Here is a 20,858-nt window from a genome sequence, read left to right on the forward strand (position 1 = left end):
GTGCTTGGATCGGTCGGATCGGGAAGACATACGACTACTTCCTCTACGTTGCGTCAACGCTTCCGCAGTCGGTCTGCGTGGGTACGTAGAGAACACTCTCCCCTCTCGTTGCTATGCATCACCATGATCTTGCGTGTGCGTAGGAATTTTTTTGAAATTACTGCGTTCCCCAACACGAAGGCGAGGGGAAAGAAGCTTGCAGGGCGTTCGACGGCCGCGGCGGCTATCGATGCGCCGGCGAGCTCACTCGTTGAGCCGGCCGCCGACGCGCACCACGTGTTCGACGAAATGCCCCCAAGGTGAAAAAATTTCCAACTTTTCTTTTCTTCTTATTTTTTCAATGCATCATCATCACATATAGATAGCTTATTTGCATTGTTCAAAAAACTTTGTAGTCTCAACGATGATGCATACATGTCCACTATGGGTGTTGGGTCCAACAATTCGCATTGGTCTCAAACCAATGACATCCATTTCGAAGACCATGAGTTTGAGGTGGACGAGGAGGGTGAGGGAATTGTCGAGGCACCGAAAGGAAGAGCGGGCAATTACTCAACCAACGATGACAAGTTACTATGCCATACTTATTTGCAAGTGTCGAGGGATCCATCCATTGGAGGTGATCAAAGTAGAGACGCGTATTGGGGGCGAATGAAAGAACACTTTGATGCTCACAACTTGAGTGGAATTGACCGCTCCGAGAGATCACTTCGGTCCCGATGGTCGACAATCAACTCGGATTGTCAAAAGTGGGCGGCCGTACAAAAGGCAGTTGACAAGATTAACCCAAGTGGCACAAATGAGGATGATCGAGTAAGTGGCATCTCATATATGTTCATCATACTTGTTTTTGGTGACCGAAGTGCTAACTTGTTTTGTTTTTCTTGTAGTACAACATTGCACAAAACTTGTTCAAAGAAGAGACAAGGACAACCAAGAAGGGGAAGATCAAGAAAGGCAAGGTCTTTACCTTGCCTCATTGCTATGAAGTGTTAAAGGATGATGAGAAATGGAAGAAGCGTGATGGTTTGGAGGATTTGCATTTGAGCAACAAACGGAAGCGAGCAATTGAGATGAATGATGATGAGGAGGAGGATGATGCATCAAGTGATGACGGCAAGAGAAGCCCCACACCCAACTCGGTTTCATACTCGAAGCCAAAACGACCGGATGGGTGCAAGAAAGACAAAACCGAAAAGAAGAAGAGGAAAGGAGATGATGAGCTCAAAAATGCTATGGAAGCTATTGTGAAGGCAAGGGTCGAAGCCAATGAGGTGAGGAAAATGGCAAGGAACGAAGATGCCGTGGCCGAGGAGAGGAGGTTGGCGGCCGAGGAGAGAAGGGTGGCGGCCGAGGAGAGAAAGGTGGCTTTGGAGGAGAGGAAAGTGAGCAACGAGGAGCGAGCTAAGTTGTTGGAATGGGAGAAGCACTTATTCTTCTTGGACACATCTAACCTCAATGCGGCACAAAAAGAGTATGTCAATCTTGCCCAACAAGAAGTCTTGATCCAAAAAAGAGCCTTGGTTTGTGCAATGGGTGGCGGTGACCTTGGCGCCATGGGTGGCGGTGGCCTCGGCGCCATGGGAGGCATGGGTGGCTTCGGAGCCATGGGAGGCATGGGTGCACATCCGGCCGCCATGGGAGGCATGGGTGCACCTCCGGCCGCCATGGGAGGCATGGGTGCACCTCCGGCCGCCATGGGAGGCATGGGTGGCTTTGGAGCACCCTCCGACGCTATGGCCGCCATGGGAGGCATGATTTTTGCTTCTCTCATGGGAGGCATGGGTGCACCTCCGGCCGCCATGGGTGCAATGTCTTTCGATGTGCCTTCTCACACACATTCCCATGAAGATGCCGTTGAAGATCTTGCCAACACCGTCGGAGCTTCACATGATGCGGTGCATGATGCGGTGCGTGATGAGGAGAGGGAGGAAGATTCATCTTCGGAGGCGGAAGAGTCGTCTTCGGAAGATGAGGACGAAGACGAAGACGAGGAAGATGAAGATTGATGTGTCTTTCATGTCTTGAACTTTAGTTTGCATTTGAACATGGTTGGATGAACTTGTGGGCATGATTTTGAACTTGTGGGCATGAACTTTTATTCATCAACTTGTTTGTGTCAAATTTCACATGTTCATTTTTTTCCAAAATATTATATATGCAAAATGCCCGGCGAGTCGCGCGCTGTATTTTTGCGCTCTGCTGGAGCGGCGCGCGCGCTGCATTGTAGCGCGGCTGCTGGAGCCAGCGCAGGCGGGCGCGCAAAACTAGCCGCAGCGCGAGCGGTAAACAGGTTTTTTGCGCGCGGCGCTTAGCGCGGCTGTTGGAGATGCTCTTACGGGATAGGAGCAGCCGAACGAAGGAATCGGGGCAGATCGGGAGTCCCCTGGCGGCAACTGGATTGAGACGGGCCCACATGGAAGGGGTGAGCAACGCCGAAAGCAACGACGAGCGCGAGATGGATGGAAAGCACCAGTTGCTTGTGCGAAAAAAAACCTAGAGCTCTAATACCATGTTAGGGAAATATGCAACTTTATATTACTAGGAGGCCAAAGGCATCATATATACATGTACAAGAGAATGCTAAGAAGCTAAAATACAAAAGGCCAAAGGCCAACATCAATATAACTCTAACAAAGGAAAGCGTGATCACCATGCCGTCCATGAAGGTGAAACCCGGGGGACGGGTGCGGATGACGTGGAAGGTCTCGCGGCAGATGCCGGCGAAGCCAAGAGCCCCGAGAGCTGCCTCCTCCGGGTGTCGCTCCATGGATCAGCTGCTGCTGAGGATAGGAGAAGAGCTCAAGCAAAGGGGAAAATGAACAGGGGCGGGCACTCGACTGACTGACAAAAGAGGCACACGCGTATGCAAGAGGCCATACATATACACATTTGAGCCAGAAAAGACTTTACCTATCTATCTAAGTTTGAGTTGTCTGTTTAAGTAAATCTCTGTTTAAGTACATCAGAGTCCTTTTTTTTGGGGAGGGGGGGGGGGGTCGAACTATGATTATATGCAGATTTGAACAAAAAATAACACAATTTGTGTACACTACAAAAAAGCGTGCATCAGTTTATCCATTTTGTGCACAACTCACGTAGCCACATTTTGCCCCAAAATTTACAAGTCTACCTTGTTATGAAGCCATGCATATAAAAGATAGGGACCGGCTATTACTCAGTTATTGTTTTTTGGATCAGTTGATTTCCTCCTCTCTCTCCCCGCCACCGCCCGTCTCCATTTTTCCCCGGCAGTCCCCCACCAGGGGTTGGCGGCACTTCACGCCACCACCCCTGTTGTTCCCGGCTCCTCTAAACCCATTCTTCTCGGGTACTGTGCACCCCTCCACCCCCTACCCCTCACCCACCCACGCACCACTTCTCCACCGTTGTCGCCACGACATCCCTATGATTGAGTCGGTGTTAAGCAGAATCATTGATTGCAAATTCACTTTCACGCAACTTAGAGCATCTCCAACCGACACCCTATAATTTTGAGGAGCAAACGGCCTAGTATCCATTAGACAAATTTGCTCCTCTAAAAAGGTGTCCTTTCTAACCGAAACCCTAAACTTAACTCCTTCAAAAAATTGAACAAAAATTTAGTGCAAATTTGATTCAAACTACATCATCGAACTTGATTCGAACTCGATCGAACCAGCTGCATACCATTTTGCATATCTTAAACAAAATTTAAACTAGAATGCATAAAAACTAAAGAAAGTACTCGCTATCGCTCTCATTCATCAACATCTCCTAGTCTGAGTCGGTCATGGGAATTGGGCCAGTGGGCTCGCCCGCTCCACCGCCACCACCCTGGCCTATTCTGTCGCCATCCCCATCGCCATTTCCGTCGTCGTCGGAGCCGGAGCTATCGCTGGAGCAAAGGTAGATGACGGCCATCACCCCGAGCTTGTACAACTTGTACAGCTGGCGCTCCTCCTCGACGTGCTCCAGGTACAAGTGCTAGAGCTCCTACATGTACACCTCGTCGGCTTGCTCCGCCTCGAGTCGCTCGCGGGCCTCCCAGTCTTCCTGAATCTCCCGTGTGGTGGCCACCCAGTGGGTCGATGGGCATCAACTACGGCAGGCCGTCGGAGAAGTTGAGCCGTGCCGCCATGCCGTGGAGGCGCACCGACATTATGTTGTACACTCGCGACGCCTGGACAACCAATTGGAGTGATCAAATTCAAATCTTCTCTTGGATTTTGCGGTCGGTGATATCTGTGACCCACCTTCCCCCACACCTCACGCTGAGGTCCTAATAACAATTAACAAGTACAGAAATCAATACGATCATCACATGGACTGTCACACTAAGACTACCCATGGTGGGAGTAACATAGGTACTAACATCACACATATCTAGATGAAATAGATAACGTGACAAGCAATAAATGAAGAAAAAGAGCCATGTGGTAACATAGCTAATTACTACTTCCTCCTTTCCGGTTTATAAGGCTCAATTCAAAAATCTCACCAACCAAGGTTGATGATGAGTGGTGGAATACTTTTTATAATTTACAAAACGACAAAGCTAAAATCCTGCCGACTGTTGGTTTGCAACAGATCCGCACTATTCGGATGACGATCATTCTGAATCGGACGGTCTAACGACGCGACGCGTTTTTTACGCGAGCGAACCTGGCGTCGCGCCCGCGCCGTGAAGATTGGCTTCCCTGTTCTTCCATTTCTCAGCGTCCGCAATTGTTGGATCGCATTAATCATCTTTGCGCTAATTAGTGGATCGGCTTAATTATCCTGATCTCCTTTAAATACGTCTCCTAATTTTATGCATGCAGATTTGAACAAGGATTATCCCGATCTTCTCTTTAAGAGCGCCTCCTAATTTTATGCATGCGTATTTAAATCATAATTTCGGTCAGGATTTTTAGGAAAGTAACTGTCATATTAATTTAGGCCTCCTAATTATGTGCATGCACATTTAAATTGTGATTTGACGCAAAAATACATGTGTGCCAAAGGATTCGAACTCTTGTTGTTTGGTTTAAGCTGTAGCTAGCCAACCAATAAATCCACCATCTTTCTAGTGTTTATGTTCAAGACAACTTGTATTTGATCTGTTGGTTTGAACTACTATTGAATTGCCAAACTGACAAATAACAAAACCGATCAGAATTTTTAGAGAAAAAAATTGACCGCTCAACGCTCCAACACATATGAGATCTAAGCGAAGTTGAGTGAATCAGGATTTCGAATCTTTTACCCTCTTTCGCGCCAGAATCGTGAAAGAGAGGATGAGATGTGTTGTCTCACTCGAAGGCCTCATCATGCTAACTTCTATGTGATTATCGCATTGCAGACCATATAACTTACTTACAAACATCATGGTAACTTTTGATCAATGGGAAAAGGTTGTTGAAAACAAACTCTGGTAACATCTTTGTCAATAGCATGATAATTTATGCACCGCAAATATGATAACTTATGTACAAACATCACGATAGCTTTTTTGAACAGGAGAAAAAAGTTGTTGGCAAACACACTCCTGAATTCTATGTAAATAGCATGGTAATTTACGCATCATACACGTGATAGCTTCCGTAATTTTTTCCCGAGGACGTGTCAATTGTTGGAAATATGCCCTAAAGGCAATAATAAATTAGTTATTATTATATTTCCTTGTTCATGATAATCGTTTATTATCCATGCTAGAATTGTATTGATAGGAAACTCAGATATATGTGTGGATACATAGACAACACCATGTCCCTAGTAAGCCTCTAGTTGACTAGCTCGTTGATCAATAGATGGTTACGGTTTCCTGACCATGGACATTGGATGTCATTGATAATGGGATCACATCATTAGGAGAATGATGTGATGGACAAAGACCCAATCCTAAGCCTAGCACAAGATCATGTAGTTCGTATGCTAAAGATTTTCTAATGTCAAGTATCATTTACTTAGACCATGAGATTGTGCAGCTCCCGGATACCGTAGGAGTGCTTTGGGTGTGCCAAACGTCACAACGTAACTGGGTGGCTATAAAGGTACACTACAGGTATCTCCGAAAGTGTCTGTTGGATTGGCACGAATCGAGACTGGGATTTGTCACTCCGTGTAAACGGAGAGGTATCTCTGGGCCCAGTCGGTAGGACATCATCATAATGTGCACAATGTGATCAAGGAGTTGATCGCGGGATGATGTGTTACGAAACGAGTAAAGAGACTTGCAGGTAACGAGATTGAACAAGGTGTCGGGATACCGACGATCGAATCTCGGGCAAGTATCGTACCGCTAGACAAAGGGAATTGTATACGGGATTGATTAAGTCCTTGACATCGTGGTTCATCCGATGAGATCATCATGGAACATGTGGGAGCCAACATGGGTATCCAGATCCCGCTGTTGGTTATTGACCGGAGAGTCATCTCGGTCATGTCTGCATGTCTCCCGAACCCGTAGGGTCTACACACTTAAGGTTCAGTGACGCTAGGGTTATAGAGATATTAGTATGCGGTAACCCGAAAGTTGTTCGGAGTCCCGGATGAGATCCCGGACGTCATGAGGAGTTCCGGAATGGTCCGGAGGTAAAGATTTATATATGGGAAGTCCTATTTTGGTCACCGAAAAAGTTTCGGGTTTTATCGGTAACGTACCGGGACCACCGGGAGGGTCCCGGGGGTCCACCAAGGGGGTCCACCTGCCCCGGGGGGCCACATGGGCTGTAGGGGTGTGCGCCTTGGCCTATATGGTCCAAGGGCACTAGCCCCAAGAGGCCCATGCGCCAAGAGATGAGGGAAAGGAAGAGTCCCAAAGGGGGAAGGCACCTCCTAGGTGCCTTGGGGAGGATGGACTCCTCCCTTGGCCGCACCCTTCCTTGGAGGAAGGGACAAGGCTGCGCCCCCCTCTCCCTTGGCCCTATATATAGTGGGGGAATGGAGGGCAGCAACACCTAAGCCCTGGCGCCTCCCTCTCCCTCCCATGACACATCTCCCTCCTCCCGCAGCGCTTGGCGAAGCCCTGTTGGAATCCCGCTACTTCCACCACCACGCCGTCGTGCTGCTGGATCTCCATCAACCTCTCCTTCCCCCTTGCTGGATCAAGAAGGAGGAGACGTCGCTGCTCCGTACGTGTGTTGAACGCGGAGGTGCCGTCCGTTCGGCGCTAGGATCATCGGTGATTTGGATCACGACGAGTACGACTCCATCAACCTCGTTCTCTTGAACGCTTCCGCGCGCGATCTACAAGGGTATGTAGATCCACTCCTCCCTCGTTGCTAGATGACTCCATAGATAGATCTTGGTGACACGTAGGAAAATTTTGAATTTATGCTACGTTCCCCAACAGTGGCATCATGAGCTAGGTCTATGCGTAGTTTCTATGCACGAGTAGAACACAAAGTAGTTGTGGGCGTTGATTTTGTTCAATATGCTTACCGTTACTAGTCCAATCTTGATTCGGTGGCATTGTGGGATGAAGCGGCCCGGACCGACCTTACACGTACTCTTACATGAGACTGGTTCCACCGACTGACATGCACTAGTTGCATAAGGTGGCTAGCGGGTGTCTGTCTCTCCCACTTTAGTCGGATCGGATTCGATGAAAAGGGTCCTTATGAAGGGTAAATAGCAATTGGCATATCACGTTGTGGTCTTTGCGTAGGTAAGAAACGTTCTTGCTAGAAACCCATAGCAGCCACGTAAAACATGCAAACAACAATTAGAGGACGTCTAACTTGTTTTTGCAGGGTATGCTATGTGATGTGATATGGCCAAAGGATGTGATGAATGATATATGTGATGTATGAGATGATCATGTTCTTATAATAGGAATCACGACTTGCATGTCGATGAGTATGACAACCGGCAGGAGCCATAGAAGTTGTCTTAATTTATTTATGACCTGCGTGTCAACATAAACGTCATGTAATTACTTTACTTTATTGCTAACCGTTAGCTGTAGTAGTAGAAGTAATAGTTGGCGAGGCAACTTTATGGAGACACGATGATGGAGATCATGATGATGGAGATCATGGTGTCATGCCGGTGACGATGATGATCATGGAGCCCCGAAGATGAAGATCAAAAGGAGCAATATGATATTGGCCATATCATGTCACTATTTGATTGCATGTGATGTTTATCATGTTTATACATCTTATTTGCTTAGAACGACAGTAGTAAATAAGATGATCTCTCACTAAAATTTCAAGAAGGTGTTCCCCCTAACTGTGCACCGTTACGAAAGTTCGTCGTTTCGAAGCACCACGTGATGATCGGGTGTGATAGATTCTTACGTTCGAATACAACGGGTGTAAGACAGATTTACACACGCGAAACACTTAGGTTGACTTGACGAGCCTAGCATGTACAGACATGGCCTCGGAACACAAGAGACCGAAAGGTCGAGCATGAGTCGTATAGAAGATACGATCAACATGAAGATGTTCACCGATGTTGACTAGTCCGTCTCACGTGATGATCGGACACGGCCTAGTTGACTCGGATCATGTAATCACTTAGATGACTAGAGGGATGTCTATCTGAGTGGGAGTTCATAAGATGAACTTAATTATCCTGAACATAGTCAAAAGGTCTTCGCAAATTATGTCGTAGCTCGCGCTTCAGTTCTACTGTTTAGATATGTTCCTAGAGAAAATTTAGTTGAAAGTTGATAGTAGTAATTATGCGGATTAGGTCCGTAAACTGAGGTTTGTCCTCATTGCTTCATAGAACGCTTATGTCCTTAATGCACCGCTCAGTGTGCTGAACCTCGAACGTTGTCTATGGATGTTGCGAACATCTGACATACACATTTTGATAACTACGTGATAGTTCAGTTAAACGGCTTAGAGTTGAGGCACCGAAGACGTTTTGAAACGTCGCGAAACATATGAGATGTTTCGAGGGCTGAAATTGGTATTTCAGGCTCGTGCCCACGTCAAGAGGTATAAGACCTCCGACGATTTTCTTAGCCTGCAAACTAAGGGAGAAAAGCTCAATTGTTGAACTTGTGCTCAGATTGTCTGAGTACAACAATCGCTTGAATCGAGTGGGAGTTGATCTTCCAGATGAAATAGTGATGGTTCTCCGAAGTCATTACCACCAAGCTGCTTGAGCTTCGTGATGAACTATAATATATCAGGGACATATATGATGATCCTTGAGATATTCGCGATGTTTGACACCACAAAAGTAGAGATCAAGAAGGAGCATCAATTGTTGATGGTTGGTGAAACCACTAGTTTCAAGAAGGGCAAGGGCAAAAAGGGATGCTTCATGAAACGGCAAATCAGCTGCTGCTCTAGTGAAGAAACCCAAGGTTGAACCCAAACCCGAGACTAACTGCTTCTGTAATAAAGGGAACAGCCACTGGAGCAGAATTACCCTAGATACTTGATAGATAAGAAGGCTGGCAAGGTCGATAGAAGTATATTGGATGTATTATGTTAATGTGTACTTTACTAGTACTCCTAGTAGCACCAGGGTATTAGATACCGGTTTGGTTGCTAAGTGTTAGTAACTCGAAATAAAAGCTATGGAATAAACGGAGACTAGCTAAAGGTGAGATGACGATATGTGTTGGAAGTATTTCCAAGGTTGATCAAATATCGTACGCTCCCTCTACCATCGAGATTGGTGTTTGCGTTGAGCATAGACATGATTGGATTATGTCTATCACAATACGGTTATTCATTTAAAGAGAATAATGGTTACTCTGTTTATTTGAATAATACCTTCAATGGTCTTACACCTGAAATGAATGGTTTATTGAATCTTGATCGTAGTGATACACATGTTCATGCCAAAAGATAGTAATGATAGTACCACCTACTTGTGGCACTGCCACGTAAGTCATATCGGTATAAAACGCATGAAGAAGCTCCATGTTGATGGATCTTTGGGCTCACTTGTTTTGAAAGGTTTGAGACATGCGAACCATGTCTATTGGTGTATATGCATGAAGAAACTCCATGCAAATGGACCGTTTGGACTCACTTGATTTTGAATCACTTGAGACATGCAAATCATACCACATGGGCAAGATGACTGAAAGCCTCGTTTTCAGTAAAATGGAACTAGAAAGGAACTTGTTGGAAGTAATACATTTTGATGTGTGCAATTGAATGAGTGCTGAGGCGTGTAGTGGATATCGTTATGTTCTTACTTCACAGATGATTTGAGTAGATGTTGAGTATATTTACTTGATGAATCACGAGTCTGAATTATTGAAAGGTTCAAGTAATTTCAGGGTGAAGTTGAAAGATCGTCGTGACAAGAGGATAAAATATCTATGATATGATCATAGAGATGAATATCGGAATTACGAGTTTGGCACAGAATTAAGACATTGTGGAAATTGTTTCACAACTAATACAACCTGGAACACCATAGTGTGATGGTGTGTCCGAACATCATAACTGCACCCTATTGGATATGATGCATACCATGATGTCTCTTATCGAATTGCCACGATAGTTTATGGGTTAGGCATTAAAGACAACCACATTCACTTTAAATAGGGCACCACGTAATTCCGATGAGATGACACCATATGAACTATGGTTTAGAGAAACCTAAGCTGTCATTTCTTAGAAGTTTGGGGCTGCAACGCTTATGTGAAAAAGTTTCAGGCTGATAAGCTCGAACCCAAAGCGGATAAATGCATCTTCATAGGACACCCAAAACAGTTGGGTATACCTCCTGTCTCAGATCCGAAAGCAATAAGGGATCATTTCTAGAATCGGGTCCTTTCTCGAGGAAAAGTTTCTCTCGAAAGAATTGAGTGGGAGGATGGTGGAGACTTGATGAGGTTATTGAACCGTCTCTTCAACTAGTGTGTGGCAGGGCACAGGAAGTTGTTCCTGTGGAACCTACACCAATTGAAGTGGAAGCTTATGATAGTGATCATGAAACTTCAGATCAAGTCACTAACAAACCTCGTGGGATGACAAGGATGCGTACTACTTTAGAGTGGTACGTAATCCTGTCTTGGAAGTCATGTTGCTAGACAACAATGAACCTACGAGCTATGGAGAAGCAATGGTGGGCCCGGATTCCGATAAATGGCTCGAGGCCATAAAATCCATGAGAGGATCCATGTATGAAAACAAAGTGTAGACTTTGGCGGAACGGCTCGATGGTCGTAAGGCTGTTGAGTACGGATGGATTTTTTAAAAGGAAGACGGACAATGATGGTAGGTATCACCATTAAGAAAGCTCGACTTGTCGTTAAGATGTTTTCTGACAAGTTCAAGGAGTTGACTGCGATGAGACTTTCTCACTCGTAGCGATGCTAAGAGTCTGTTGGAATTATATTAGCGATTACTGCATTATTTATGAAATCTTGCAGATAGGATGTCAAAACATTGTTTACTCGACGTTTTTTGAGGAAAGGTTGTATGTGATACAAACCGGAAGGTTCTGTCAATCCTGAAAGATGCTAATAAGTATGCAAAGCTCCAGCAATCCTTCTAAGGACTGGAGTAAGCATCTCGGAGTTGGAATGTATGCTTTGATAAGATGATCAAAGTTTTGGGTGTATACAAAGTTTATGAGAAACTTGTATTTCCAAAGAAGTGAGTGGGAGCACTATAGAATTTCTGATAAATATATGTTGACATATTGTTGATCAGAAATGACGTAGAATTTCTAGAAAGCATATAGGGTTATTTGGAAAGTATTTTTCAATGGAAAGCCTGGATTAAGCTACTTGAACATTGAGCATCAAGATCTATAAGGATAGATCAGGATTCTTAATGGTACTTTCAAATGAGCACATACCTTGACATGATCTTGAAGGTGTTCAAGATGGACCAGTCAAAGAAGGAGTTCTTGCCTGAGTTGTAAGGTATGAAGTTAAGACTTAAAACTCGACCACGGCAGAAGAAAGAGGAAGGACGAAGGTCGTCCCCTATGCTTTTATCATAGGCTCTATATGGTATGCCATGCTGAGTACCGCACCTGATGTGTGCCTTGCCACATATCTGGCAAGAGGGTACAAAGGTAATCTAGGAGTAGATTACCAGATAGCGGTCTAAATTATCCTTAGAGGAATAAGGATATGTTTCTCGGTTATGGAGGTGATAAAGAGTTCGACGTAAAGAGTTACGTCGATGCAAGCTTAACACCTATCCGGATAGCTCTGAGTAGAGATGCCGGATATGTATAATGGAGCAACAATTTAGAATAGCTCCAAGTAGAACAGTTATTTGAAATGGCTCCAAATATAGCGTAGTAGCTGCATCTACAAGATGACATAGAGATTTGCGAAGTACATACGGATCTGAAAGATTCAGACCCGTTGACTATAACATCTCTCACAAGCATAACATGTTCAAACCCAGAACTCATCGAGTGTTAATCACATGGTAATGTGAACTAGATTATTGACTCTAGTAAACTCTTTGGGTGTTAGTCACATGGGGATGTGACCTTGAGTGTTAATCACATATCGATGTGAACTGGATTATTGACTCTAGTGCAAGTGGGGGACTGTTGGAAATATGCCCTAGAGACAATAATAAATTAGTTATTATTATATTTTCTTGTTCATGATAATCGTTTATTATCCATGCTAGAATTGTATTGATTGGAAACTCAGATACATGTGTGGATACATAGACAACACCATGTCCCTAGTAAGCCTCTAGTTGACTAGCTCGTTGATCAATAGATGGTTACGGTTTCCTGACCATGGATATTGGATGTCATTGATAACGGGATCACATCATTAGGAGAATGATGTGATGGACAAAGACCCAATCCTAAGCCTAGCACAAGATCATGTAGTTCGTATGCTAAAGATTTTCTAATGTCAAGTATCATTTCCTTAGACCATGAGATTGTGCAACTCCCGGATACTGTAGGAGTGCTTTGGGTGTGCCAAACGTCACAACGTAACTGGGTGGCTATAAAGGTACACTACAGGTATCTCCGAAAGTGTCTGTTTGGTTGGCACGAATCGAGACTGGGATTTGTCACTCCGTGTAAACGGAGAGGTATCTCTGGGCCCAGTCGGTAGGACATCATCATAATGTGCACAACGTGATCAAGGAGTTGATCGCGGGATGATGTGTCACGAAACGAGTAAAGAGACTTGCAGGTAACGCGATTGAACAAGGTGTCGGGATACCGACGATCGAATCTCGGGCAAGTATCGTACCGCTAGACAAAGGGAATTGTATACGGGATTGATTAAGTCCTTGACATCGTGGTTCATCCGATGAGATCATCGTGGAACATGTGGGAGCCAACATGGGTATCCAGATCCCGCTGTTGGTTATTGACCGGAGAGTCATCTCGGTCATGTCTGCATGTCTCCCGAACCCGTAGGATCTACACACTTAAGGTTCGGTGACGCTAGGGTTATAGAGATATTAGTATGCGGTAACCCGAAAGTTGTTCGGAGTCCCGGATGAGATCCCGGACATCACGAGGAGTTCCGGAATGGTCCGGAGGTAAAGATTTATATATGGGAAGTCCTATTTTGGTCACCGGAAAAGTTTCGGGTTTTATCGGTAACGTACTGGAACCACCGGGAGGGTCCCGGGGGTCCACCGGCCTCGGGGGGGGCACATGGGCTGTAGGGGTGTGCGCCTTGGCCTATATGGGCCAAGGGCACCATCCCCAAGAGGCCCATGCGCCAAGAGATGAGGGAAAGGAAGAGTCCTAAAGGGGGAAGGCACCTCCTAGGTGCCTTGGGGAGGATGGACTCCTCCCTTGGCCGCACCCTTCCTTGGAGGAAGGGCCAAGGCTGCGCCCCCCCCTCTCCCTTTGCCCTATATATAGTGGGGGAATGGAGGGCAGCAACACCTAAGCCCTGGCGCCTCCCTCTCCCTCCCATGACACATCTCCCTCCTCCCGCAGCGCTTGGCGAAGCCCTGTTGGAATCCCGCTACTTCCACCACCACACCGTCGTGCTGCTGGATTTTCATCAACCTCTCCTTCCCCCTTGCTGGATCAAGAAGGAGGAGACGTCGCTGCTCCGTACGTGTGTTGAACGCGGAGGTGCCGTCCGTTCGGCGCTAGGATTATCGGTGATTTGGATCACGACGAGTACGACTCCATCAACCCCGTTCTCTTGAACGCTTCCGCGCGCGATCTACAAGGGTATGTAGATCCACTCCTCCCTCGTTGCTAGATGACTCCATAGATAGATCTTGGTGACACGTAGGAAAATTTTGAATTTATGCTACGTTTCCCAACATCAATATCATGATAACATACACCACCAGAGCTGATAACTAACATTTAGACAATGTGTTAACTTTTCGACTTCGAAATAAAACTTCTTGAAAAGTATACCCCGTAACTTCTGCACAAGTATAATATGTACATCTCAGAGATGATGACTTACGAACAACACCCCGGTAACTTTGACCACGAGATTTTTTTAATATGGTATGGGACCAAAAAAAAGACTTCCGGTAACTTCTCATGGTAATATATGCATCACAGAGTAGATAACTAATGTAGAAACACCGCGGTAATTTTTTTGACCCCGAAAAAAAAGTTCTTAAAAAACATATCTCGATAACTTCTGTAAATAACATGGTAATATACGCACAACTGAGGTGATAACTCGCGTACAAGCACCACGATAACTTTTGACTACGGTTTTTTTAATGTAAACCAAATAATTTTGTGTAAATAACATGATAATATTCGACCGCATACCTGATAACTTACGTACAAACATCATAATAACCTTGGACAAGGCAAAAAAGTTGTAAAGCATACACTCGATAATTTTTGTGTAATTAACATGGTACTTTACGCACAATAAACCTTATCATAGGTGGCCAACAGGCCATCTCTGGCACTGCACGGCCCGACGCACGCCTAAACGGCATGGCCTAGCACGACCCGTAAAAATCCGTTTTATAAGAGACGACACCGATGCTAGACTATAGTATTACAAACACAATAATTTAATTACAAATACCATGACAAATTTTGACCCGGACAAAAAAAAGTTGAAATATCCCCTGATAACTTCAGTGCAAACATCATGATAATTTACGTATTGTAGACGTGATAGTTTATGTTGCCCAGACGTGATAACTTTTGACCTGAAAAAAAATGTCATCGAAACATACCAACATGGAATCTAGTTTCGAAGATCTCATCGAGACGAATTTGTTTTGTGAAGACGGAATTTGAATCGAAGCGATGGTTTGAACTACAAAACATTTTAAAGTTTGAAATAGAAAGAATCTTTTGCTGATATCATCTTTTTTGTCTCCTAGTTTGTATGCATGCATAAAACCCAAGTGAGCAGGCGTACATACAATTCCTCGGTAGTAAACACGATTAGCTAGTAAATCTTTTTGAGTAACCACGATTAGCTAGTATAAAAAGTAGAATTAGGTGAGTGATTAGTTGGAAAAGGAAAAAACAATCGTTCGGATCTATTACTGTCTTCCGGTCGTCTGGAAGTTAGTCATGTCCTTTACAAAAACACCAAATTAATGCTCTTGTTTTCGTCAAAAAATAATGTTTACCAATGCATTAATTGCAATGCATGCATACATTGGTTATTTTCTCTTAATACTTGCATGCAATAATTTAATGCATTTTGAAATCTGAACTTGTGATGGAGAACAATCAAATTGAGCCTTATAAAATAAAAGAATTAAAATTTTGAGATAAGTCTTATAAACCGAAAAGGAGTAACATCACACGTATCAAGGCAAGATGAGTTTATAGTCTAATAAATAAAGTATTGCATGTTACCATACATATGTTACTCCCTACTATAGATATAGTAATGTAGACTAGTAACATAGGCAGATTGTGGCTAGTCTAAATAGGATAAGGATCTCCGGTCGGCGGCCAGTCCACGCCACTGTGCTCCTCCGCGTGGACGTTTGCAGGGGAGGGGGGAAATCTATTACCACACCATCACACGGACGGTCATTATTTCCATTGGCTCGGCAAGCCATCGTGTAGACGCTGACGCGGGTTATCAAGCACGGACACATGTGAGCGCGAAGACATTGCCGATCTGGGGCAAAGCCATCCCGCGGCTCAGGCCATGGAATCGTTGCCGTTTGCGGCGAAGGTCACTGCGCACGAGGGAGACAACACCACGCCCGTATGCATGTGACCCATCGCTCGGCCACCGCGCGCGATGCTGAGTCACTCACAGACCAAACAAAGAACGAAAGACACATCACTTTGCTGCTCAAACCGCGACCAGTGAGCCAGCAACAGTAACACGCCGGTGTAATCTGGCTTGCAACGAGCCAGCGCGACTCACCTGAGTATTTGACAAAAAATTACTATATTAGGAATTCCCGTCCCATTAAACTACCACATTCAAAAAATGACTGATAACTACCAAAATTTTCTAATTTTGTGACTAAAACCTATCACTTTTGAAAAATGACCAGTTTAGACGATTTAAATGTGTTTATGATAGGCGGGACTCACCCGTCAAGGCTGACATGGCGGCGAAGTCAACTACGTTTGTTTTGACCGTCAGGTTAACCGTTATGACAGATAGGGTCCACATCAACCTTCTTCTTCCTCCTCTCTCTCTTTGGCATTTCAACAAGCATCTTATGTGCATGGGAGGAGAGCAGGTGAGCTCCAGCCCGACCACGTACGCGAGCAAGCTCATCCAGCTGCTCTTGTGTCGATTTGGAGGAGCAGGTGAGGAAGCCAGGTACATCCCGCATCGGTGGAGCTGAGCACGAGCGCCAGGTCCACGTCACCGGCCGACTTGGTGGTGCGGGTGGTGCTCTGGAGCAGTGCCGTCGGGGTGTACGCGGGCGTGGCTGCACCCAGCGGCACTACTCGTCCTCCACCTAGCGTACTCGCTAGCAAGCTTGCGACGCAGGCCGCCTGCGCCACGCTCCGCGGCGACCGGCCGTGCTTGCTCTCGGAGCTCGTTCGCGGCACGCCCCGGCCCTGTGCCCTCTTCGCCGGCGCCATGCTGGTCGCCGTTGTGGAGCCCGCATCCACGGCCGTCCCGGCGTATTATCTCAACTCCTGGTACAAGTACAGTTGGAGTCACTCTGACACCGGCGGCATGGAGTCGTTCGTGCATGGCGTCGTGCTGTTCGTCTTTCTCGCCACGCTCCTTTTCCGCCTGGTCTTCCTGGTCATCATCGCCGCAGAGGAAGCCGACGGCAGCGGTGGCGGCGCGGCCGCTCATCTCCAGCGCGCGTGGCGGTCGTGACCACAGCGGCGAGCTGGAAGGAGGCGGCCGTACAATTGGTCGTGGTGAGTGTCGTGCTGGAGGTCGCTCTTCCCCTTGCCATCGCCTTCTTCCCTTGGATGCATAAAACGTGCTTGTTGAAATGCCCAAGAGAGACACAGGAGGAGGAAGGTTGATGATGACATGTGGGCCCCACCTGTCATAACGGTCAACTTGATGGTCAAAACAAATGGAGTTGATTGGGCCGCCACGCCAGCCCTGATGGGTGGGTCCCGTTTGTCATAATCGCGTTTAAATCGTCCAAATAGACCATTTTTCAAAAGTGATAGCTTTTAGTCATAAAATTAGAATATTTTGATAGTTATCTGTCATTTTTTTGAACGTAGTCTAATATGATAGTTTTTTTGTCAAATACTCCGACTCACCTTGGTCTCGATCGGGGCCATCCGGCTCCGGCTGGACACAAGCTAGTCTTGGAGAGGTAGTAGATGATAGATGCTGACACGGTGACACCCACATGGCTGCATGGCCGGCATGCAGCGGTGTCCATCACAAAACGGAACCGACCGGCTTGTGATCGCGGACGTGGAGGGCCAAAGCATAAGCGGTCCAGAAAATTCTAGCAGAACGAAGGGAGAAAAGGATCCACGCGATAAGCAGGGACACTCGGCGGCCAGTGCACCGCGCTCCTTGGTGGTCGCCGCGCAGCAGCGAACGGACGCTCATTCCGCTCTCCCCTGCACCACCATCTCCGCAGGTCATCAGGCACGGGCACATGTGACGCCGCGTGGCTCTCCCCGTAGGTAGGTTGCCGATCTCGGCAAAGGCCTCGGCTGGACCATGCCCCGGCTCAGGTTGCCGCTTGTGGCACACGGCACAGACACGACGGGCACGGCACGCATGTGATCACTCTGCCGAACAAGCGACGCTCCATTAAACCACTCCTGCCATAGCACGATATCATTGTATTATTACATGTGTGTGACTCCCACTGTTAATCCCTCAAAGGCCTAACAACATCAGTTAGTTTGTCAGACATGGACAACATGCCGATAACAGCACTGTAAATGACGGAATTTGACACGGCCATGTCTTGAAGTAAAGGGCCAATAGCTGGTAACCCTCGGCCAAATCCTTGATATCCGTGCACATGGTAAGCAGCATTGACACGCTGCATTCGTCAATTCCATCAGAAACCCATTTCAGGTTTTGGAGTAGAGGTCAGAGACTAGTGCGGGTAGCCTTGTCGGAAACTAGAAAGAAGAGGCTGATGCACCTGCCCGGCGGTGGCTTGTAATTGACCGGCCATCATCCTTGTACACACTGGCATGAAATGACATAATTCACTGACACAACGACCTGCTCAGTCATATATACTCCAACAGACGTGCACTGCATATTTGAAGAGGCCCACGCGCCGACAGATTTCAAGAAGCGTGTTGCCGACTACAGGGTTCTGTTGGGCGGATCCGTGATGGACAGCATCCGTGTGAACCGGCATCCTATGGACAGCAGCCGCATCAGGGGACAGCCAACGAACAATGGAGAAGAACGGAAGGAGAAAAAGTCCAAAACAAACCTTCAATTTATAGGCGAAAGCTAAATCAAAGTCCGAACTCTCATTCCCTGAAATCAGCACACCAAACTTTCTAATCCCGCTCTATTTTAAACCTTGACACGACGTAGCCGGGATTTGCTGAATTGGGCCGGCCCAGTAGCACAATTACTCGTGCACGCGCACTAATCTGGTTTTCTTAGTTTCTTTCTTTTTTGTTTTGTTTTCTTTTTTCATTTTTAAACATGTCTAAATTTTCTCAGTATCCAGTGTACATTTTTAACGCACACACTAAATATTTCTGGATAAACTTTTGATATTTTCAAATACATTATGTACATTTTTAATTTAAATATTTTAAAAACTTTTTGAATACATGGTAATGTTTTTCCAAATACATGTTTTACATTTTCTTAATGACAATAAACATTTTATAAAACTACATGAACACTCTTTTACATGGTTCAACATTTTTAAATTTGCCTACACTTTTTTCAAGGACATGCCACATATATTCTGTTAAGGTTATGACACATTTTTTTACATCACACAAACATATTTTTACATTGCACACACATTTTTTTGAAAATGTCACAAACACATTTTTTGAAACTCGTGAACATTCTTGAAATGGTACATTTTTTTGAATGTACAAAACATTTTTTGAATCACATGAATGTTTCAAAAAGTGTTTGCACTTTAAAATTTTGTTCAGGTTGGAAAAAATGTTTATAAAGGTGTTCGCTTTTTCAAAGTTGTTGGTTTTTAAAAGTATTCGAAATTTTCAAAAAGTGCTCGCACTTTATAAATGTTCAAAGATTTCATAAAGAATTACGTTTTCAATACTTGTTTCCCCTAAAAAATATTTTCAAAGTTCGACGCTTTGCTTTCTGATTAAATATTTCGGGCCTCTGACTATGTCAGTCATAGTCGTCTGCTGTAGTGGCTACCAAGTCCCAAGTTCGACTCCACGGCATATTTTTTGTTTTGGAATTATTATGTCGCCTATTAAGAAAAAGAACGAAAGAATTTTTACGTCGCATGTTAAGGAAAAAAACTCGCTTCATGTCTGGTGGGCTGGCCCAGTCGAGTCCACTGCCAACAATCTGAAACATTTTTAAAATACATTATTTATGAAATAATTTACGAAATTCCAAAAACATTATTAAAAAAATGTGACACAATTTTGAAAATAAGAAACATTTTTCAAAGCATGTGAAAAACTGTTGGAATTCTGAACATTTTTTGATAAATGTGAATTTTTTGAAATCGCAAACAGTTTTTTGAAATGCTGATAGAGTTTCAAAATTCCTAACGGTTTTTACAAAAAAACACAAAAAGAATTGAATTTGTGCGAAAAATAAAAAACAGGAACATTTTTAACTTCTGAACAAATTTAGAAATGTGCGGACATTTTTTAAACCTCACGATTTCTTGTTTTGTTATAGTGGGCCAGCCCAAATTCTTGTCCGCGAGAGTAGCTGGTAATCCCGGCCGGGATTGTAGTATTCCCGGTGTGCCAAACAGGTATAGGGTTCAAAATAGACTGGGATTACAAGTTCGGAGTGCCAATTTCCAGGATTCAAAGTTCAAGGTTTGATTTAGCTTTCGTCTATAAGTTTAAGGTTTATTTTGTACTTTTTCCGATAGAAGGTAAAGCCGCTAGGCACGCATTGCTCCATCCTGAGCACAAGCCGGAGCGCCTCGTTGGCACATCCGGAGGGAGTAATTGATTCTACCCATGCAACATCCGTTATTCATCCACATGCCTACGTTTTTTAAGTGACAATTGCTGAGAATTACTGCTTTTATTTCTATTCTGCAAGTCCACTGGAAATCAATCCATTCCATTTGCTACTAATAAATTCTCCCGCAAAAGTATTCGTTTTAAAGTATGGTTGAATTGACAACTCAACTGATAAAACTTATAAGTATTGTTTGCTTTCCCTTGTGTTGGATTAATAAATTTAGGTTGTGATAAGACTGGTGCAATCGCCTACACTTGTGGGTTATCAACTTTCATTGGCGGAATAGTCTGAGGGGGTGTTTTGTCACATGTGTTTGGTTGGCGACGGAAACCCACATATGTTCTTCTAATGTGTCGCGGCTCAATTCCTTTGGAGTTGTTTCTGTGAGTCATTGGGGGACTCATACTATGCTTGGCGGACC

The 20,858-nt window shown here is 45.0% G+C and overlaps 1 pseudogene; it reads left to right on the forward strand.

Moving 5' to 3' along the window:
* The first annotated feature begins 1,235 nt into the window (after positions 1-1,235).
* LOC125519297 lies at positions 1,236-17,310 on the forward strand (annotated as a pseudogene).
* The last annotated feature ends 3,548 nt before the right edge of the window (positions 17,311-20,858 follow it).

Source organism: Triticum urartu, chromosome 7 (assembly GCF_003073215.2).
Source record: "Triticum urartu cultivar G1812 chromosome 7, Tu2.1, whole genome shotgun sequence".
NCBI lineage: Eukaryota > Viridiplantae > Streptophyta > Magnoliopsida > Poales > Poaceae > Triticum > Triticum urartu.